This window comes from Ictidomys tridecemlineatus, chromosome 8 (assembly GCF_052094955.1).
Source record: "Ictidomys tridecemlineatus isolate mIctTri1 chromosome 8, mIctTri1.hap1, whole genome shotgun sequence".
NCBI lineage: Eukaryota > Metazoa > Chordata > Mammalia > Rodentia > Sciuridae > Ictidomys > Ictidomys tridecemlineatus.
The window spans coordinates 14,386,950-14,411,033 of NC_135484.1; the positions used below are offsets into that span (position 1 = coordinate 14,386,950).

Here is a 24,084-nt window from a genome sequence, read left to right on the forward strand (position 1 = left end):
AGTCTGATTCAAACTGAGTGGCAGGAAGCAGCAGGTATCTGGCACCATCTTTATCCTCCTTTCTTGGAACTGTCCCAGGCCTCTATGTAGACTGCAAGCCGCTGCCCAGTTTCCACATTGCTCTGGGTGTCCAGCCAGCCAAGCCTAATCCTTCCAAACCCATACTAACCTTACCTGCACCCATGTTTCTGTCTGCTAATCAATTTCCCTGGAGCAGAACAACAAAGCAAAAAAGAATGAGTGTCTCTTCACCCTTGGGTGACACCACTGTAAAAAAAAAAAAGATTCAAGTAAAATGTCTTTGTGATGACAAATTTTATACAAAGATCTTTCTAGCTGCATTTTGGCTAGACAGAGAAAATTGCATCCATTTAGTTTAATGACCTATTAAAACTTGCGTGAAAGTGGTCTCAGAGATAAGAGAAAAAACTAGGATGAAAATTTCACCAGGGAAGACCAGCAGGACGGTCTTCAGAGCTACACTTGATTTTTGTAAGCTCCGTGCATCATAGAATTACAGGGGCACCCAGTTTCTTAGAGTGATGTCAAGATGTTGAATAGGAAACATTGATTCCTCGCCATCTATGTGACCAGAGTGTCCGCCAAGCTAGAAGGAATTAATGTGAAGGTACATATTTGTTTGCTGACACTTCATACAGCAAGGTGAAAGCTAGATCCAAAGGAGAGGAATTCTTCAAATGAAGTCAAATATGACGGGACTGGCCGTGACAGGCCAAACTGGAAGAGCTAGAGATCTCCTCTGAGGACCAGACCCCTGGCACAGGCCAGAGTAGGAAATAAGAGGCTGTGCCAGATCAGAAGAAGATGCTGAAAGAGGGTAGGATTGGTGATGTGCCAGACCCAGGGCACAGGCATAGTCCTGCAGCAGAGACCAACAAGGCACTAGTTAGCAGGCCTCAGACACAATTCTGACTGGGATTGTGACAAGACTCATGTGATGTCTTCACAAAAGGATCCCTAGCTGTCTTTATTCTCCCTGACTAGAAACTGCCCTTTGTCATTTTCAAACTTGTCACTATGACATTATCAAGTTACTTAACCTCTCTGATAAGTGTGTATGTGTGTGTGTATGTGTGTGTGTGTGTGTGTGTGTGTGTGTGTGTGCGTGCAAGCACGCACGCACGCACAATGTCTGGCACGAGCTAGGGCTCAACAAATGTTGCTTACTTTCCTTTGCTCTCTACTCCTTGCAGTTTCTCCTACTGTTTCTTCAAGGTAGGTCCAAGCATTATTAATTCCCCTAGGTGTCCTGCCCAGTTCCTGTCGCAGCACCAGAGACACACGAGCCCTGTAGGTGCCAAGGTGAGTCAAACTGATGGTGAACAAAGTCTCAGTCCATTTGGGCTGTGATAACAAAATCAGGTGGCTTGTAAATGACAGAAATTTATTTTCCACCATTCTGGAGGCTGGTGAAAGTCCCAAGATCAAGGTTGAGTCTGGTAAGGGCCTACTTTCTAGGTCACAGATGCTTCAGGCTGTATCTTCGCCTTCTGATACCATCAGCTTTGAGGTTAGGATTTCAACATGTAAATTTAGGGGGAAAGGGACCTGAATATTCAGCCCACTGCAAATGAAAACCAAAAGCATGGGACAGTAGTAATAGAATATAGGTGTTTCTACATTGTGACATCTTAATATGGAGTTTTGGTTGATACAAATCAAACAAATACAAGCTTCATTATGCATTTCTAGTACCACCCTTCTAGAACAAATCTTACATTGTAGCACTGGCTTATGCGGCTTATGTTACATCTGAGTCTATCAGAATAGGCACTTGCAATGTCTTCCTCCATGGGAGTTTTTCCAGTCAGGGTCAGATCGCCCAAGGCATCATCAAACATTTTTTAATAGACAGTGAGGAACGGGAAGAGATTTAAAAACTTAGAAGAAGGGTGTGTCCCTTGTATCGATTATAGTAAAGGTTAAATGGAAATTTACATGTATCAAAACTTCTCAAATTATATACTTTATGTGCAACTACAGTGTGTAAAATTATACCTCAAAAAAAAGCTGTTTAAAAATTTAAAGTTTGGAAGTCATCAAATAGTTCATATATCATAAATGAGTTTTAAAAAGTATTCAAGGTTTTGGAGAAAGCCAAGCTATCAACTAATCAGTGTTTTCTATTGATGAAAATCTTTCTGATAAATAGACTTCAAGATTTCTCAATGTTCAGTTGAACTTTCCATTTATAGGTGCCTGGGTGAACACCTTGTATTCATTAATAAAAATAATAATAGCTAGAATTATAATCATTTTCTATGAGCTTGGCATAAACCTCTAAGGGAGATAAATCATCATCTTCCTTTATAGAGAAGGACAATTGGAGCTAAGGTCACACACCAAGTGAGAGGCAGAGCTGGAATTAGAGGCCTATGACTCTACACCAGGTGAGCCCAAACTTTTGAACACAAGCCAGGGCTTCCTCCTCTTATTTGGATTTTGCTATGAGATAGATTCCCTCTCCCATCAGATATTCTGAGTTTCAGGGCTCTGCCTTTCTCTACCATGGCTGCCATTCTGGCTCCTATTTTTTTTTTTTTATGAATCTGATTCATCAGCTTTTTTCTTGACATCAAATAATCTATGAAAAGCAAGTTGGACTTCGTTTGGAAATGAAAAGTGTGTTTGAAAGTCAATTAATGTAATTCGTCATAGTAAATGAAGGACAATATTCAGGTGATCATCTCAATAGATATAGAAAAGATTATATTACTTAATATATTAATAATACATTAATCCATTATTTTAGAATAGCTATTAGACAACTAGTTAGGATAAACTATAAAAATAAGTAAAGCAAACATTGCTCATGATGGTTAAATGTTAAAAGATGTCCTTCTGTGATCAGAAATGAGAAAAGAATGCCCACCATATCACCTTCTATTCACATTATATTGGAGGCTCCTAACCAATGCAATAGGTTAAAAAAAATCAGAAATGGCCAAGATGTAGCTCAGTGATAGAGCAGTTGCCTAGCAAATACAAATAAGACCTGGGTTCAATCCCCAGCACCTCATAAAAGAAAAATAAGAAAAGAGGAAGAAAAAGTAACAATGTCATTATTTATACATAGCTTGAGTGCATATTTAGAAAATTCAGAAGAATCTATAGACAGAGTTGTTATAATTAATAAGTTAAATTAGCAAATTTGCTGGATATAAGGACAATATGCAAAAATGTGTTGTACCTCTGGGTAGTATCAACAATTAGAAAGTGGAAGTTTTGAAATTATTCAATTTATTTAAAAAATAAATTACCCAGTCAACAAATGGGCAAATGATCTAAACAGACATTTCTCAAAAGAAGATATGCAAATTTTTAACCAATATGTGAACAAATGTTCAACATCCCTAACAATCAGGGAAATACAAGTCAAAACTGCACTGAGATTTCATCTCACTCCAGTTTAGAATGATAATCATCAAAAACACAAATAACAATAAATGTTAGAAAAGACATGGGGAAAGGGGACACTCGTGCGTTATTAGAGGGACTGTAAATTGGCACAACCACTCTGAAAAGCAGTGTGGAAATTCCACAAAAGGTGAGAAATGGACCCATCACATCCAACTATCCCATTCCTTGGTATTTATCCAAAAGAACTAAAATCAGCATATTATAGTGATATAGGCACATCAATGTTTAGGGCAGCACAATTCACAAGGACGAAGTTATGAAACCAGCATAGGTGTTCCTCAATAGAAAAATGAATGGAGAAAATGAGGTATATATACTCAATGGAGTTTCACTCAGCCATAAAGAAGAACGAAATTATGTCACTTATGGACTAAATAGATGGAACTAGAAAACATCATGCTAAATGAAATAAACCAAACTCAGAAAGTCAAGGGTTGAATTTTTTCTCATATATGGAAGACAGAAATAAAGAGTTTTTTTTAAAAGGGGGAATCTCATTAAAATAGAAAGGAGAACTGTGGAGTAAAGAAAGGGGATCAAGGAGGAGGAAGAAAGGATGGGAAAGGGTTAGAATGACAGAATGAAATTGAGCGAATCATGCCATGTGCATGTAGGAATGTATCACAGTGAATCTCCCTTCTATGTATATACTGCACCAGTTAAAAACAACTAATTAATAGAAGAAAGACCAATAGAGTAGAGGTAGGGTACGAGAGGAAGGAGGAGAAGCAAGAAAGGAGTTTAACAGTAGCATAAAACTGTGAAATGTCTAGGAACAAATGTAACAAAAGATGTACCAGTCTTCTACATAGAAAACCAAATGAAAGGAGGGCTAGATTATGGTCACCGATTGCAAGACCCAGGATTGTAAATACCTTTTCTGCCTAAGCAAGCCAGAGTTGCTTAGTTTTGGCTCCTTACCAAACCCAAGTACCCTAGCTCATCTAGAAGTTTGGAATGAAGGGTACCCCTCCCCCACCTCACTAATTTCCTTGCTTTCTGTCAATCAAGTATCTCCCATGGTTTCCATCTTTTTTTTAATTCCTCTCTTCCTCATCTGCCCAGATCCCCTCATCCCACAAGAGCTCATCATTTTTAAAGTTCTTCCATGTACAACTCAGTTTTTTCATTTCTCTTGTCTTGAGCCCTTAATACTGTTTGACATTAGTCTTAATAATGCCTGCAAACTCATGTATCTGTATGCAAATATCTGTTGTTTAACCTTTCACAATTCATCTCCCCAGTGAGAACATTCTCTCAAAGTGGGCCAAATTCAGACCTTACGTTTTTTTGTTTCACCCTCACCTTAAGCCTCTCACATAGGAAATGTTCCACACACATTTACAAATGTAACCTGTTTGGGAGGCAATATTGCCAAAATCCCTGGTTAAAAATGATACCATGCTCTGCTTTCAAGTTTTATATGTTTTTCCCTATTAATTCAAATAGTATGGCAAATTTCTTCAGAGTCTTACCACTTCCTAATGATCTAGAAAACAAAGAATCAGACACTTTAACTCTCTTCTTCCAAATCAAAGAACATAGCCTTAAACAGATGAAAAAAAACTCAACTTTTTTTTTAAGGAAATTTTGTTTTCTTGGAGTCTTAAAATGCTAAAGGGACACAATTAAACCTACCACCCCCACATGACCTGAAAACACTCCAACAGGTTCGGCAAACAAAAGCAAAGCTCAGATCAACAAAATCTGCTAAAAGTGGACCAACTTTCCCAGGGCCAAAGGGAGTTGTCATGGAAAAGAGTCTTCAATTCCTTAATCAGAGAGCCGAGGTGGGAATTTTAATAAATCTATAGCAGAAAGCCTCCCATGGATCCTATGCAAAGAGAAAGCTGTTGCCTTTTTAAATACTTCACTCTGAATTTGAAATAATAGACAAAATACATGTGTTCCCTAATTTCATTTGTTCACGGTATAGGAAAAAACAAAAACAAAACAACCTTAAATTCCCAAACTTGGCTCCTAAGAGGACCAAATAAAAGTTTATTTCATAGGTTTCCAGAGACTCCTTGATGAATTACAAAAACAGAGCCATAAATTGGCCCCAGGTGTTAGCATTTGTAGTAACTCTGGATTCAAATCTGAAAATGAGGAAGAGCAGGGATACAGACCAGGAGGGACCCAGGACAAACACTGAGCAGATTTTTCTCTGCCTTGCAAAGATCTATCTTTCAGGGAGTCTGATTCTTAGTTTTCTGGTTAGTGTTCAGGTTAATAGTCTTAGCCAAGAACACATGCAAACAGTAGCTCAAAAAAGACACAAGATGTTTTTTCTTCCTGTATAGTTCCTCCAGTGGAAGAGTGTGTGTGTGTGTGTGTGTGTGTGTGTGTGTGTGTCCATCCTTCATTGTACCAATGTCAGATGACTGTCCTTCATTGGAGCATCATGTTTCTGTGTAGTTCTAGGGTAATCAGGTGGGGACCTAGTACCTTCAATGTCAGTTTCAGAGGTCCCTTCTTGCAAGTGATCAGTTTCATCAATTAGCCACTTCCCCGAAACTCCTGCCTGGGTGGTTCACACCTTGTTACCAAGTCTTGAGGCAGGAAGCACTGGGGTCTCTCCATTCAACACGATGGCCTTCCCTTAATTTCTCTATTTTCAAGAAGGCTTCTACCCCTCTCCACTCAACGAGGAGGGTGTCTGTGGTTCTAACTGCCACAGATGTTGACTCTCAGCTGGTTCTGTTTTCAGCCCTGCCCCACCCCTAGTCTTTGGAGGCATCTGCTGCCACTAAACCCCCAGCTGACCTGGGATTCCTTAGCTGGGTGAGCTGGACCTCCACAAGGCTCAGAATTCACACCAGCTGGTCACGGAGCTGCCTATCACTCATCCAGCAGCTGCCCGCACTCCAGAGTTTCATGTATTGCTGTTGTCTCTTCTCCTATCATTGTTTGTTCTTGTAGGTTGATGCCTTTTCCATTCCTTTTTTGTTAGTAGTCTAAGTTGAGTCAGAAGCTTCTGGTTGTATTTTATATGTGACCTACAAGGCATCTCTCTATCTACACAGCTCCAAATGCCCAAAGCCCACCCCACTCCCATCTCCTTCCTATTCTGAAATTCAAAAAGTTATGACACATGGCTTTCATGTACACTGAAAATCCAAATTGGAAAGTACAAATATATATAAAATGAGCTACAAAGTTCTCAATATACTGAGAACCTGAACACATCTAACCATTCACATTTTATACATTGCTTGCTTCTAAGTGGCCGCGTTTACAGGGTAGAGAAGGATTTATAATAAATGCTATGAAACGAAGTTAGCTAAAATGTACTGATGTTCTGCCTCCCAGACCCCATTTACATCACACTATAAAGTGGCAACTTGCCCAGGTAATGAATTAGCTTTAAATAGAATTTTGTCTCAGCAGTGATATATGAAGATGTATGCTACTTGTGATCATTACCATTTTATGGAAAAGACAATGGTTTTAGAGAAGTTTAGATTTTTAATTCAATATGCAGGACTATAAAGCTGCCCAAGTTTGGAAACATATCAGGATTTATAGACATTTGGGCACATTAATGCCAGAAGTACTATCACTGGAGGGTCTAGACGTCAGTAATCTGGGCCCCCGAGGGCCACTTTGTTTGAACACTATACTGTCACTGTGTTGGCCCATGTGTTCTTGCCAAAGGCACTGTCGGTTCTGACTGCACACAGACTTGGGTGGCATTTTCCTCCTCTGCCCCTGTCTCTGTCTACATCTGTCTTTTTCTCTGCCTCGCCGTGGCCTCCCCCTAAACCAGGCTCTTCCCTGGTTTAGGAACTTCTCAGTGCAAATCCTTGCTTTATATGTGTTACTTCCCAATTCAAAGAGCTCTGATAGCTGCCTGTCACTGCAGAGAGAAGCCAAAACTTCTTGGCAGGCAGGTCTGTCAAGGATTCCATAGTCAGAGCACACCTACCTCAAGATCAAATCCCCTACCCCCACGCCCTCTCTAGCCCCTGAACAGGCTGGGCTCACTCAGTGCTCCTGATTCCTTGCTTACGGGATGTCCCATTCCACCCAGCCAAACCCCTTACTGCCAGAATTATTCCTGCCAGTGCTCCAAGGTTCTGACTGCAATCGTCTCCTGAACAGGATTCTCCCAATGCCTCTGTTATGGTTTGGATGTGAGGTATCCCCCAAAAGCTCACGGGTGAGACAATGCAGGAAGGTTCAGAGGAGAAATGATCGGATCGCAAGAGCCTTAATCCAATCAGTGAATTGATCGATGAAGGGATTAATTGAGTGGGGATTAGAGGCAGATGGGTTGTAGCTGGAGGTAGTGGTTGATTGCGGGGTGTGGCTATGGGGTATACATTTTGTATCTGGAGCTGGCGTCTCTCTCTGCTTCTTGATCACCATGATGTGAGCAGCTCTCCTCTGCCACTCTCTCAGGCCATGATGTGCAGCCTCACCTGGAGCCCCAAGGATGGAGCTGGCTTTTTCTGGACTAAGACCTCTGAAACTGTGAGCCCTCAAATAAACTTTTCCTCCCCTACAGTTGTACTCATCAGATCCTTTTGTCACAGCAGCAAAAAAAAAGCTGATTAAAACAGCCGCTAAGCAGATAAGTCTCTTAGGAAATCAATATGTCACTAACAGTTGGAAAGCCAATCACATCTGCCTGATAGCACTTGACTAGTTTTCATGTCTGGGAATTTAATTGAAAATATGAAACATGGAGCTGGCGGTGTGGCTCAGTGGCAGAGTACTTGCCTAGGATGCATGAGGCACTGGGTTCCATCCCCAGCACCTCATAAAAAAAAACTAAGTAAACACAATAAAGATATTGTGTCTATCAACAATTAAAAATTATTATAAAATATATGAATCATCCTCAACATGTACCTCCTGCTCCCTGAGAACCTACTAGGATGACATGTACCTCTATTTAACAATTTATGAATTAATTTATTTATTAACTTGTTGGATGAATGACTTGCTCTTGAAAAAGAGAGAAATCTTGTTAAATGGTTATGCCAAAAGACCATGGTTGCAACTGTAAACCTACAAATCTGCCATTTGATGTTTGGTGAAGGAGAACACTGCCTAGGGCCAGGCAGACACGTAAGGCATAGGAGTTTAACAAATGAAAGAAAAACTTGGATGCCTTCTTATCTAACCACGCTACTCCCATGATTTTTAAAGAGTTGGTTGTCATGATTTTGCTTCCTATAATTTCCTATTTGAATGTTAAACCACTAGCATATGTATGATCCCCAAATCCCTTCCGTCTCCTCAGGAATCTTGTCCCGTCATTTATTCATTATGCACTGTCTTGCAGCCAGAGTGCTCTTTCTAAACTCATGTCAGACTAGTGTTCTTTCTCTTTGTAGCCTCATGGGTGGGGCACAGATTGCCCTGAGCAGTCTCCTCACTCCCAATCTCTCCTTGGAACCCTGTACTCCAGCCATGATGAATCACAGCTCCCTGAACACACCACCTCTCTGGTCACCCAAACATGTTCCTTGTTGCCTCTTTCTTGAATCCTCACCTCCAGCATGTTGCCCTGGCCATCCTGATAAACATTTCTGCCTCCCTTTAAGATTCAGATCAAATATCACCTCTTCCTAAAAGATGTCCCTGAGCAGCTGAGTCCTTGAAACTTTATTTCCATAGCACATGTGACACTTATTTCAATCCTATAAATTATTTCTTTTTCTGTTACTGCACTGTGAATCCATAGCAAGAGATATGTCTATTAATTTTTACATTGTCCTCTTTATATTACTAGCATCTAGCACAAGATTGACACTTAACAAATGATTGCATTAATTACTTTAAAAAGTAACATGAAATTCAAAAGCAATAAAGAATTCAAATAACCAAAAGCACATTGTTTCCTAACTAATGCATGTATGTCAGATCACCTAAAAGCAAAATGAATGTTTTGTTCCAAAATATTGTCATTTTTAAGAATTCTATTTTTCAATTTGTCCTTGTATGTCTTTTCCTTTAACACTTCTCTAATTGTTTCCCAAAGAATATTAAAAACTATTATACTATTTTTTAGGCTTCACAATCAAAAAGTTTGGGGAAGAAAGGAACAAATAAGTTAATCAAATAAGTTAATTGGGTTTCTGCACCACAAACTTCCCAGAGGCCTTCATGTGTCAATCTGCACGTAAATCTCTCAAGAGGAAGCACAAAGTTTTCAGTGTTTTTTTTTAGCCATGTGTCAGCCACTTTAATATAAGATGTGATCAAAATTCAATTTTGAGAGTTCAAAAAGGCATAGAAAAAAAACAATGAATTTAAAACTTATTTCATGTTTTTAAATTTGGAACTAGTTAAAAAGGAAAAAAAAAACTTAATTTCAGTTAAGAGTTTTTGAGGGTTTTTTATTTTTTTCTTTTTACAACCAAACTAAAAATGACTACATGAGAACATCCGTGCAACAAACTAGTGAAGTTTGCAAACACAAGTCGCAAATTTATGAAGTTGATAGTTACAGTAAGGGACATAGCCAAAGAACAACTAAGTATGAAAAAAAAAAATCCTGCCTTCTGTAAGGATAGAGGAGGAAAGTGCAAACAATTCTGCTCCAAGAAATTCACAGCATTTAAGAAAATGTATTTGAACAAGACTTTTGCAGATGAGTGAAACTCACTTGGAAAAAATCTGCTTCCTAGATATCTCTTCAAAGGTGAGTCTCTTTGCTCATTTAAACTTACTAAGGGCAAGAGCAAAGTATAAAATCAAAAGAGAAAATACTGTAGAATACCAGTTAACAGGTCTGTAGATAATCCTGAACCTCTTATTTGACCTCTCTGGGACTCAGTTTTCCTCTCTTACAAGATGGAGTCAGGGATACCTGTTTTGACAGGCAGATTGCATAGTTGGCATGTAATGATAGGAGTATATGTCCAGGCATATGGCAAGGGAAAAGCAAATGGTGGATATAAAATATTGGCAACATTGATTACCTTGTACCCTTGGGTTCACAAAAAAAATGTCACTGGATTACCCAAGGCATGACATTTCAAAACATTCTGCCCTCATTTTTGTTATCAACCACTAGTTTTGACCTTGCATTCTCCCTGGGAGCTACAGTTTAGATATTTAACCAGTGGAGTCACATTTCTAAACAATCCTGCATCCTAAGTCAAGTACTTCTGATCCTAATGTTAACAAGAAATGCATAAATATACTTGGTAGTAAAAAATAAATAAATAAATATCCTCAGTGGTATCTTGAATATACTCTTATCTTGGTTGCCCTTAGAGAAACTTACTACAGAAATCTGCAGCTCCTTTATGAATCCTTTCTCTACAATCTTTGCCATCTGCACCTCAGAGAGAGCCTTGATCTCCAACATTGATCTCCAGGATATACAAAGAACTCAAAAAACATAACACAAAAAAATAAACCAAAGATCCCAGTCATTAAATGGGCAAAGGAACTGAACAGGCACATCACAGAAGAAGAAATATGACTGGTCAACAAGTATATGAAAATACGTTCCACATCTCTAGCAATTAGAGAAATGCAAATAAAAACTACACTGACATTCCATCTCCAGTCAGAATGGCAAGAATACAAGTAACAATAAATGTCAGTGAAGAGGTAGGGGAAAAGGCACACTCATAAATTGCTGATGGGACTGCAAATTAGTGCAACCACTCTGAAAAGCAGTATGAAGATTCCTCAGAAAACGTGGAATGGAACCACCATTTGACCCAGTTATCTCACTCCTTGGTTTATACCCAAAGGACTTAAAATCAGCATATTTCAGTGACACACCCACATCATGTTTATAGCAGCTCAATTCACAGTAGCTAAGTCATGGAACCAACCAACCTAGGTGTCCTTCAGTAGATGAATGGATAAAAAAAATGTGGTATATATACATACACAACAGAGTACTACTCAGCCATAAGGAAAAAATGAAATTACGACATTTGCCAATAAATGAATGAATCTGGAGACTATCATGTTAAGTAAAATAATCCAATCCCCAAAACCCAAAGGCCAAATGTTCTCTCTGACATGTGGATGCTAACACACATTAAGAGGTGGAGAGGAAGGAAGTTCATTGGATTAGACAAAGGGGAATGAAGGGAAGGGAGGGGGTATAGATGCAGAAATTTATAGTAAGTTTCTCTAGAGCAACCAAGATAGGAGTATATTCAAGATACCACTGAGTATATTCACTTATTTCTTTTTACTACTAAGTATATTTATGCATTTCTTGTTAATATTAGAAGGAACAGAAGTACTTGACTTAGGATGCAGGATGGGCATAGAAAAGACAGTGGAATGAATTGGACATTACTTTCCTATGCTCATATATGAATACGCCACCAGTGTAACTCCACATCATGTACAACCACCAGAATGGGAAGTTATAGTCCATGTTTCTGTACTGTGTCAAAATACACTTTACTGTCATGTCTGTCTAAAAAGAACAAATAAAAATAAAAAAAATAATGTTTAAAAAATAAATAACTCCCTTCTCTATTGGTGAATAAAAAAAAGAGAAAATTGCAAATCAAATTGTCCTAGAGTTCTGATCACAGTCTGCTTGCCAATCAAGTATTCACATGAAAGTGATTGTACAATAATATCAGAATGAATTTGAGATACTTATCATTTAAATCTATCCAAAGAATTACCGTTTGAACTCCCCTAAAGAAAAAAGTTCACCTGCCACAGCGACTCCTTGACCTTCCAAGCTTTCTCCTTGACTGGGCTCCAGACACACTGACCTCCGTGACACTCCAATCACACGGCAAGGATCCTGCCCTGAGGCTTAGGTAGGTCTGGATCTTAATTCTGTCTGGAAATTTCTTCCCCAGACATCCACATCTCACTCCCTCACCTCCTTCATGTCTTGGCTCACATGTTCCCTTCTCAGGGAGGTTGATCGTGACCATCTGGCTGCACCCTCCCACTGGGATAGGCAATCCACCTCACCTTGGTCTACTTTTCTGTTCTTTCCTGCAGCAGTGACCATCTTTTAAGACCTTTGCCTTATACATTATCTCAGTATCACCTATCTGCCTCCACCATAAGATGTAAGCTCCAGAGGGACAAGATTGCGTCTGTGCAGAGCATCCAGAACACGACCTCCATAGAGTAGGAGCTCAGCGTCCTGGGTATGAATGAATGCAGACTGCCAGCTGGGTTGAATCCAGCACTGGAGGTGAAGGCTGAGCTCCAGGAAGGGATGAGGCACCAGCAAGCCTGGGGGTGGCAGGGACGTTCTTCTTCTTCCCCCCCCCCCCATTACTGATTCGGGCTCTTTTTCCAAACCCTGAAGATTCAGAGGAAGAAAAGAAGAGCTAAGACAAGAGAGAAGGAGGGAAGAAAATGACTAGAGGAGATGAAGAGGAGGAAGAAGTGATGAGGTTCACTTATCTTTAAAAAAAAAGGCAGAATAAAGCTTAGATCTCTGGACAGTGACAGCCTTCCATGTTCCCCTGCGCTCCTTTTTCTCTTGCTGAAACTGAAACTAACCAAAAGATAGTTTTAAGGCCCAATAAAACTGCATGATTTAAACAAGACACTACTAATTGTCAGCAAGCAATAAGGACTTGCTGGGGCACCATAACCTATTTCCAGTCATATGCCTAGTAAATCCACTCCATCACCTCTGCATCCAGCCCATTGGCAAAAGACAGATGTGATGTTTTCCTCCCAGTCCTTGTATGATTTTTCCCATTAATACAATATTTCAGTAATAGATAGAAAGGCAGATCTTATACATGTTTGCAAAATGAAAAGCTCAATTCTTTGGTCATCAGACATAATTCAACACTGTCTACTTAATTTGCCAACACTGTTTGCGAGTTTAGTCGGAGTTAGTCTCTGTGCTAAGTGCTGAAGTTTAGGATGATACAATGACAACCGATTGTAACTTAATCCAGTGTTTTTCATCCCTTTCCATAGATAAATCTCAAGCTCCATCTTCCAGACAGAACTCTCTGAAGAGAACTGGCTTCCTTGGGACAATTTCTTATTACTGATTCATAGAAGAGATGTATCTTTTGTAGATTCTCACCAAAGACACTTTTATTGAATTTTATTTTCCCATTTTATATTATGAAAACAATACACTGGGTTTCTTTTCCAAATTCACAGTGTTACAACATTTTCTTACAATACTTTATGACATTCATTCACTTATTCATCAGATGTTCACTGAGTGCTACTAGATGCCAGCTGTCAGCTACAGTTAAGGTGAGGACTAATAAGGAAAATGTCTCAACTTGTACACACAACACCAAAGAGTTTCTCCCCACTCCCCAGGACCTGTCCTCCTTGAGATCCACCCCAATGAGATGTCAAAAGAATGCCAGGTGAAATTACAGTTCTTATACATCTGAAAAATAGGCATTACTAATTTCTTACACTATAAAAAGAATGCATCATCAATACAGAAAAGTGGAAGAAGAAGCAAAAGTTTTGTAACGCCCACCACCAGGATCAGCTAATGTTAATAATTTGATGTATTTCTTTCTAGTTTTTTCTCTTACAGGATTATTTTTACTCTAACAGGAAGCACAACTAGGAAGATACAAGAACAATATAAAGAGAATCCCACGAAGGAACTCAGTGTATGAAAAGGTATACTATGTTCTTGGATAAGAAGATAATATCACAAAGCAGTCAACTACTGAAAATTGTTGCTGTTAACTGCAGCAACAAACAAAACTACTTTGGTTCTATTTATGGTCTTTTTAAATAAAGTTGCATAAAAAAATTCAATTCATATAGAAGAATAATCATTGAAAATGACACCAAAAGTTATGGATAATCACGAGTGAGGGCATAAAAGTTTACAGATGTTAAAATATATTATATATCTATTGTGATCAAAGCAATATAAAAATATACCAGTGGACTAGAGAAAAGAATTTTTAAAGAGATACTAGTAAAATTTGATTTATTGAAAAAAGTTTATTTCATATGTGATGCTTAAATGATAGACTATTCAAATTTTAAAAAATACAATTGAGCCTCACACTTTTAGACACACAAACAATTTCAGGCGTAAAAATTGCTAATGTTAAAAATGGAAAAAGATAAATAGAATTTTTAGAAGAAATTGTAAGGAAAAGAGGAGGTAAGAAGATATTTTAAAGTAAGGAGATCCAGAATCTGTAGAGGAAGAGAAGCACACTGAATTTCATAAAATTACTTTGTAAATTTTGTGACAGACAAACTACAAAAATAAAATCAAAGGAGAAATTTTTGATGGGGAAAGATATAGCAACTGATGATAACAAAAAAAATCTATAGGAAAATGTGTTGAACATCACTAATCACTAGAAAAATGAAAATTGTAACCACAAGAAGGCATTTGATCACAACTGTTAAAATGACTATTATCCAAAGGGGGGAAAATAGTAACAAAGTAGTACACTATTTGTAGGAATGTAAATTAGTATAGCTATTATGAAAAACAGTATATGAGTTCCCTTGAAAATTAAAAAAGAATTACCATTTGATGCAGCAATCCCACTACTATGTCTACATAGAAAAAAAAACTAAAATCAATATGTCAAAGGGTTTATTCGTACCCCAACATCTACTGCAGCATTATTTGCAATAGCTAAGATCAACCTAAGTGTCCACTGATGGATGAATGAATGGATAGAGATCCTGCATAATAGAAGACTGTTCACCCTAAAAAGGAAGAAACCCCTATCATACATGGATGAACCTGGAGGACATTATGCTAAGTGAAATAAGCCAGGCACAGAAAGACAAATCCTGCGTGATCTCTCTCATGTGGAATGTTTTAGTTCTTCTCATAGAAATAGAGTAGAATGGTGGTAATCAGGGCTTAGGATAGTTGGGTGGATGTTGATTAAAAGTTACCAAATTTCATTGAATAGGTGGAACAAGTTCAAGAGCTCTATTAGACAACAAAATTACTATAGCTAGTAACTACATAATGAATTCTCAAAAAAGTGGTAGGAGTGTATATTTTAAGTGTTCTCACTACAGGAATAACTTTGTGAGATAATGCATATATTAATTAGCTACATTTCACCATTCCACTGTGTGTGTGTGAATGTGTGTGTGTGTGTGTGTGTATTTCAAAATATCATGTTGCTCATAATAAAGAGATTCAAGTTTATCTGGCAATTTTTAAATCTATAATATAAATATAAGAACATTTATAAATAAATAAATGCAACTATATAGGTCAAAAAGACTAACAATAATGATTAAAGATATTCAATGTCGTTAGATATCCAAAAAGTGGAAATTAGGACTGGGAATGAGGCTCAGTGGTAGAGGGCTTTCCCAGCATGTGCAAGGCCCCAGGTTCAATCCCCAGTACTACAAAAATAAAAAAGGTGGGGAGGGTTATCAATTTACTCATTAGACTAGCAAAAATTATAAAGTGAAGAAATATGAATGCTAGTGGAAAAGTGAGGAAAACAATACTCTCAAACATTCCTAGTGGGACTATGATTTGTTATATTTTTAGAAAATAATGTGGAAAAAACCATTAAAATTTAAAAATACACATACCCTTTGAACCAGCAGTCCCACTTCTGGGAATTACACCATAAAAATAAAACCACCAATAGTTAAGAATATGTGTCTAAGAATATTTGTAGTGACAGCACTTTTTATGTGTTGAGAACTTTTCATGACAGAATAGCTAATGAAAGACGATTGCTTGAATAAATTTTAGCAAATTCCTACCTCATGTAACTATTGAAAAGAACAAGATACGAGTACAGTTCTTAGGACTTCCAAAATGCATCGCAAAGAGAAAACCAAGGTACAGAGCAATATGCACATGTGCACCCGTGCACACACTCACACACACTCTGTATATGCAGCCTGATGCCACACGTGAAGACAAATGGAGACTATTCTTCTGAATATCAGTGTGCACATTTGTATAGTGTTGTGTGAGATAAGACTAGTGGATGCACATCAAGCTGTATGTGCTGGTTTCTCAGAAGTAGGATGAATGAAGCAAAGAGAAACGAAAGAAGGAGGGCAGACCAAAAAGAGACTGTGCTATAATAGAACACATGCAAGGCACAGTAACCAAAGAAAATGCAGAAAACAAATCCTATCTATTATTGGAAAGATCCAGGAATAGAGTAAATTCGTAGACAAGGTGACAGACAAAATAGTGACTTGATTTCTAGATGGAATTATAGATGATTTTTACTTGGAATTTTGAGAGAGAGTTTCTGCAATGCAGTAATTTTTAAAGAGAAAGAAAAAGAGATCTGAAAATATTCCTTTAAACCCTTAAAAACAGCTTTCCCCTTTAACATTCTATTTTCACATTTAGGAATTTATATTAAGGGATTAAAAATGTAGACAACAATGCTCCTTAAAATGTCTAAGTATTTAAATAAATTCTAATATTAAGGTAAACATAACCTCAATCTGCAAAATGCATACCTGTATGTGTGCATACATACATGTTATACATCTATAATATGTATGTGTGTATTATATATGTGTATTATAAAAGGAAATTGTTTCATCCTGAATTTTATTAACATTATACTATGAAATCTTTTCATGTTATTCAATATACATATATTTGCTCAAAAAGATTAAATGAAAAGGTGCTAAAATATTATTAGCAAAATATTATTAACAAATTTCTGTGGCCTATGAGAATATAGGTTATTTCTACCTACATGTTTACTCTTGTCTAAACTTGCTAAAATAAACAGGCAGTCTACAATATGAAAAAAAAAAAAACACAATACCACTTTTAAATGGAAGCATAAGAAAGGTCATGATTTCCTTTTAAAATGAAGGACAACAGTCAATTCTGTTAGGAGGCACAACCTTCCTCCAGTGCTCCTTCAGCATGAGACTCAATCACCTAAATACAAGTCTCACACATCCACATGGTTGGTTAAGAGTGGAAGCAGAGAAGGCCCTTGATGACCACAATAGGCCTGTCTCAGATAACCTTACAGCCTGGGACCCTGTGAACCCTCACGTTTCCAAGTCCCTCTGCGGAGGCTACAGAGAAGAACTTCCACGATTCCAAACGTGCTTCTCATGTTAACTCTGCTGAACAGCATTCACTATTCACTTCTCCAGCCCTCTACTTAAAACAGATGCCTGTAGATTGGACAGAGGGCTCAAAACTAGAGACACTTCCTCCCATTTTTCTCTCATTTCTCCTCCTGCATGGAAAGAATTTCAGCTGAAACATGAGGCAGAGCCAGTGTGGGAAAGCAAACAAGACAGTACTAGGGACCTGGTGTGCTCTTGTGCAGAGCAAGGACAACCAATAAGCTTTGTTCTTATCCCAGGAAATCTACCCTCAAAGGACCAGTCAGCCAACAAGGTACACAGTAACCTGTGAAGCGTGGTCCTGCCCTCCCTCTCCTTCCTCCCATTCCTGGGAAGGGCCCTTGCTTCCTGGGTGATGAGAACAAGGATTCCCTGATATATCATTTTCCTGCGGTACTCCAGGATTGAAGAAAGATCAACAGAAACATGGTGAATTTCTTTGAAGCACATTAGCTGGTTTCTCTTGTTGTAAATGTAGTTTGAAGAAATGTGTTCTGTATGTTTGAGCTGAGCAAAAATCCCAAAATTGCTCTGTAGAACTTTTGGATGCTCAATAGTAACAAAATGTCATCTATACTTCAACAGATAATATCATATTATTATTTAAGTATGTGTCAAAACAGTAGCTAAATGTTGCCATGGGAAGAAAATGTAGACATGGATATGGACATGTGTGTTCATAACTGATTCCAGCTTCAGATGTCCACATTTTTCTGGAATCATGGAATTCCAGATAACTAAGATTTCTACTTGTTGTATACATATAACTTCTGACTAGATAGCGGACATAAAGACAAGAATTGTAAAAAGTATATATATATATATATATATATATATGTATATATATATATATACACACATATATATATATACACACACAATATATATATATATATTACAATTCTTGTATATATATACTTACAATGTATATATGTATATATATTTACTATATATATTATATTTATTGCCTTGTAATTATATAATATTATATTTATTGCCTTGTAATTTATTTAGAGACAGATTAAAGCAATGAGATAGAGTCAAAACTAGAAGAAATCACCAGTAAATAGATATCAATGAGAATACAGCAGAGAAGTAATGTGCCCCAAATAGATAATGAAGTTGCTCCAAATAGAGGATGAAGTGACATAATCGTTGAGCGCATTGTTACGTTGCAGTCAGTCCTAGATTATTCAGGTGTGATTCACCAGGGTTGTGGATCCCCCTCCCCTAGGCCATCCTGTGCACATTTGAGCCATCTCTTTTCATCTTTAGTTCATATTTCCTGAATCCCCCAAATCATATTTACCATTAATCTATATCAAATATAATTAGGAAGCAAAAAAAAAAATGATCTGGTCAAGAAGAGACCTCTTCCACTGTCTATTTTGGGACAAAATCCAGTGACACATTTTCACTAACTGAAGTTAGAATGAGGATTGAGCTTAATGACTGGTTAGCTAATCTTGCATGTTGTCTTTTTAATAAGTCAAGTTGGTCCAGATATATATTATCAGTTGGCTTCATTAGGTATTATTTATAGGCAGAACAATGTACTACAAATGATAAAAAATTTAAAATCCATTGTCCATGGCCTGGTCTGTAAACACACAGAGTTCTTGACTTGAATAGATGAGTTCCAAACTTATAAAAATAAGAAATCATAGGCATCTGTCCATCTATTCAGTGGGGACACAAATACCTATTCACAAAGAAATCTGAGCTCTCATTTCAAACGGATGATGGGATCCTACTGGGAGAAGACTTTTCCTTTTCATTACACTTTCTGTATATCCTCCAGGATCAATGTCTTCTGCTTGCCTTCGTAACCTGGAAACCCATGCTTACAGTGGCCAAGATCCTCTATCCCAGTCTTGTTGTACCACATATAGTGAGGTGGTCTTCAGGAAATTACGTGATTTGGCTTTCCTTTGCTTGCCTGGGAAAGTGGGTGGACAGACACCTACTCCTAGAGATATTAAAAGGACCAAATGAGCTATCTCTATAAAGCACCAAGCACCGGAAAACAATGTATCACTGTTATTACTGTCATTATATTAACCACTTGACTGGACTCACTGACCCCAGGAATGAAAAAACTAGACCATGAAAGACACAGGACTTTTAAGAGTGCTCGCGGGGAAACCCACATGCAGGCGCCCCATAACCGAGCGCTTTATGTATCTCCTTTTTTAGCCTTCAGGTTCTCTGTACTGAAGACCAGAATTTCATGTTAATAGAGCCAAGTACGTTTGAGAATGGGAGAAACACTTCTGTTCTGGGTGGTTTGTAAATGGAAGAGCAACCCGACTGGGAAAGATTGATCCTGGCGTGCCACCTAGGTGTCGCAGTTCCTGGGGGAGGAACACCATGAGCCCTGAGCTCCATGCCGGCTAGAAGACTGATGGTTTTGTCTCAAACCTCTCTCAAAGTCACAACAATAGCAACCTTAGACCTTTGTAGAATAACCAGCTTCAGAACTGGGACCTCAAAGTAGAAAGAAAAATGCAAGAGACCCGTGGAGCCAGTGGCAACACAGAAAGGGAGAGAGGACACAGGACAATAGATTGAAAATGATGTGGGATCCAAATTCCCAAGATTTGCACTGGTTCTCCTGGTGTCTTAACCCCCAGCCAGATAGAGGATTCATTTGTTTGTTAAAATCCTGTTCTTTTTTTTTTTTTTTTCCATTGTCTTTCCCCTTGCTGTCCAAAATCAAACTGTCTGCACTGGGTTGGCAAATAGCTCCGGGCATTCGCTGTCTTCTTGGAAGTGAGAAGCTACAGCAGCCATGCCCCGGGCTCTGCTGTGATTCACATGAGGGTTGATTTGCAGTTGCTCAGACTCTTAGTAGAGGTATTAGAACCATAACTCTCTTAGATTCATAAGCCAGAGCAGTTTTGGGGGGTGGGAGCTTCTACATAGCCTGCAGTCAGCCTTGTTCTTGTAGACAAGGTTCGGAGGGCTTTGCGTGCCTGGGGACAGTTGATCATCTCCAGCCTCTTGGGAAGACTGGCCTAACCAGTTCCACAGCACTTTTGAGGACAGTGACTAGGCCTGGAATTGGTAATATTATTTAACATTTGATTAGTCACCAAAGAAAGTCTTTGCCTAGTAACCCTTCATTTCTTATACAAGGTCTAATCAAAAACTTTCCTGAAATACTTCACCAAAACTGCTAGTTCTACAATTAGGTCATCTCTCTGAGTAAAATATGCCAGTCTGGACCCTAGAGAGGTCAGGTTAAATGCTGGCCTCTTTAGCTGATTGGCAGACAGAGCTAGGTCCACACACCACACCTCCCTTGCAATGTGGGCATTTTACATAAAAACAAACCTTGCATATTATTAAGTTGACTCAGACTTCTTGGGCTTTTAATCATTTTGAAGGATTGCATGGAATTTACAAATAAGAAGGGATTTTAATATTTTATATCACATGCCTGCTACTGAATTCATGTACTGCAAAATAAATACACAGCTTCTCAAGCTGGCTTTACACAATGGTGACACCTTTCATTAGAATATAGGCATGGCTTTCCAAGAGGTTCTGAACTAGTTCTAAAATGTTTTATGGAGGAAATGAGAAAGGACTTGGAGGTCAGTAAGTTATTTTCTCTTTAAATTTTAAATTTAAATGATCTGATTATTTGGTAATCACAATACAAAAAAAAAAAAGTCTGCTTGTCCACCTGAACAATTTTTTTCCCTTAGAAACTGCCACTTATCACTTTTGAATAATTAAATTCCACAGGAAGATTCCTAACTAGTAAGAATGTAAGAGCCATGTCTCTGGTTTTAGGTAGAAACTGATTATATAAAGCCTACATTCTGAAGACGTTCTCTGATTTTAGGGTTAAATGCAAACTCACATCTTGCATCTAATTAACATCATACAACTGGCAAGACAAAAAGGAAGTTGTGAAATTCCAATAAGGAAATGTTTTACTTGCTAACAGCTATGATAAAGCTATTAGAGAAAAAAATGATACTTAAAAGATTTTTTTAAGTAGTGTTTTCTATATATAGAATGAAATATTGAACATTGTAGATAAGTTGGTCAACCTCCCTGATAACAAGTAAAGAAATTTCAACTACACAGTACTTGTGGGTGATTTTTTAAATGGTGGTAGTTCATAGATTGTATCCTTCACTTCAACTCAAGAAACACACTGCAGTGCTCCGCAGAGAGCAAGTATATGCTAAGCCCCTGACAATAGTTGCTCAATAATCAAAGAAATTAAATGAAAAGTCATTCCCCAAACTAAGGGTCCAATTATATTTTATATATCCATGGAAGAAGCTGAAAGACAAAAACGGAGACTAATATGATCTCCTATTTTGATGGTGGTTCCATTGAGATTTGTATCTACATCCTTCTTGGTAAAGAGCTGTGCTGAGATTTGGTACTGCAGTCCTGAAGAGTATAAAGAGATTTTTGTGCTTACATCTTCTTGGTTTTCTTCTTCCTTCTGTTTTATAACAGAGTGGGACAGTTTCATAATATGGGTGATTTCCAAGGATTTCCTTTATGAATTCTGATTTTATCCTCCACTTAAATAAAGCAAGGTGATTAAAAATAAAAGTAGTCTCCCTTATCCATGGCACTGAAGAATCAATGTCTCCCTTGTCTGCATAGATCAAGGTCCTCGACCATAGTTTCTACAAAACTAAGTGAGGCATGAGCTATTTACCAATGATGTAATTGGTCGTTTTGATTCATTTATACATAGGCCATAGCCTACTATCTCAATTCAGTTTCAGGGAATGAATTTTATTTCTGTACACTCATATTGTCATTAGAACAAAACCTCCCAGTCCACAGCATCTCAAAGCATGTGTCCAGGACAGTCACCTGTGATGGCTGTGTGGTTTGACCAGAGAATCAGCAGGTGAGGAATTAGCAATGTCATTTCCTACACAATTTTATCTCATCACTTATATGACTTTCTTAATCCTTATTTATACTATTTTTGAATTTTTACTTTATTACAAGGTATTTCAATAGAATTCCTTGCAGTGCTCCAAAAATGCCACAGTGCACTTTTTACTATGGGTCTTAAACTTCAACTTAAGCTATTGAAAAGTACGTCATAGGTTTTATTTTGGTTTGTTTATTTGTTTCTAAAATGCTGTATCATGACTTCACATGTACAAAACATGATAATGTGAGAAAAAAAAACTTGTTTAATTTCTTAACTTTGTTTTTCCATCTGAAATATGAGTGTGCCTGTGTCTTTTCCTAATTCTAAGCAACAGTGAACTTAATTTATGAACTTTTTCTCAATTAAAAAAATAACAAATGTGACATTGAATAAAAGAGTTTTTACAATTAGCAAGTTCACACTGACAGACACAGGGATGATGATGGATAGTGATAATTTAGAGCTGGGAAACATCTGTTCAAAGTGAGTAGCTTATGGTTTTTACATCAAATTTTAAAAATACCACACTGATTCTGAGACTTTGGTAGGTTTTTTTTTTTCTTTCTTCCTTTTTTTTTTTTTTTTTAACCAAAAGCAATGCAATCCACTTCTAGCAGACTTGTATGCTTCCTTCTCAGGTTCTATTAAAATTAAGAATATATAAAAATGGCCATATGAGGAAATGAGAAAGGCAAGAGAGCATCAAAGATTTCAATGGAAAATTCACCAGCATGCACTGTGGAGGGTAAAAAGACTAATTAAATACAATATTCGACGAAACTGTAAAAGAACATAAGTCAGCTTCCTCCACCACTTCAACCTACTAGTCTAGAACAGTGAAATCCGATCCCTGGAAATACTCAGGATTAGACATGTCACAGATAATAACACAGATATGGAGAAAAATCTGCACAAACTTGCAACAGCCTCAGTAGTGACTTTGTTTTTCCCCTTGTCCTTCAGTCTCATTCTAAACAACGATATGAAGAAGGCATTGGCTGTTATTCAGTAAATTTGGACTGTGGATACTGACCAAATTGCTTGACATTCCACACGCACTCCTACCCTATTTTCAGTCCACATTTTCCCTCTGCAATGACTTTCTGATCATGCATTATCTGGTTTGGCCGTCTCTACTGCCCACTTCAGATAATTGCTCAACTCTCCATTTGGCTTTTGGCTGGGTAGGCTTGACCTAAGAGAATGGATGAAGGAAGAGCCAGAGTTTTCCTTTGATCTCTTAGAACTCAGGATTCCATTATATAATCTACCATAAATCCTGGCAGTCAGATTAACATCAACTTCCAAATTTACCAGAGTATGACACTCCTCCTTGATTCATGATGGATTCTGACATTTCTTAATTAATGTGAACTTGGTGCTTCAGTGTATCAGTGATAAGACACTTTTCTTTAGTGTAGTCTCAATAGTTTTGAGGGTTTCCTTGATTAATTTTTCTCTTCTGCAATCTGAGCTTCATTATGCCAAATGTTCTAACTGGCTTTTTGCCTCTGAGGTTTAAGCTCACAGATGTTTCCTTGTGGCCACAGCAAATACCACTCCTCTGAGAATTGGTTTGATAAATAAAACTAACAATAAATTTAGAACTAAAGAGCTGGATAAAGAAGTCAAGTGCACCCCATGTTTGTTACACTTTTGTACATCTATAAATTTCTCTAGTGCGCCCA

At 37.8% G+C, this 24,084-nt stretch overlaps 1 protein-coding gene across 3 annotated transcripts in view; it reads right to left on the minus strand.

Annotated features, from left to right (window-relative positions):
• Positions 1–24,084, minus strand: part of Esr1 (estrogen receptor 1) — a 375,741-nt gene that overhangs the window by 342,569 nt on the left and 9,088 nt on the right. The window lies entirely within an intron of this gene.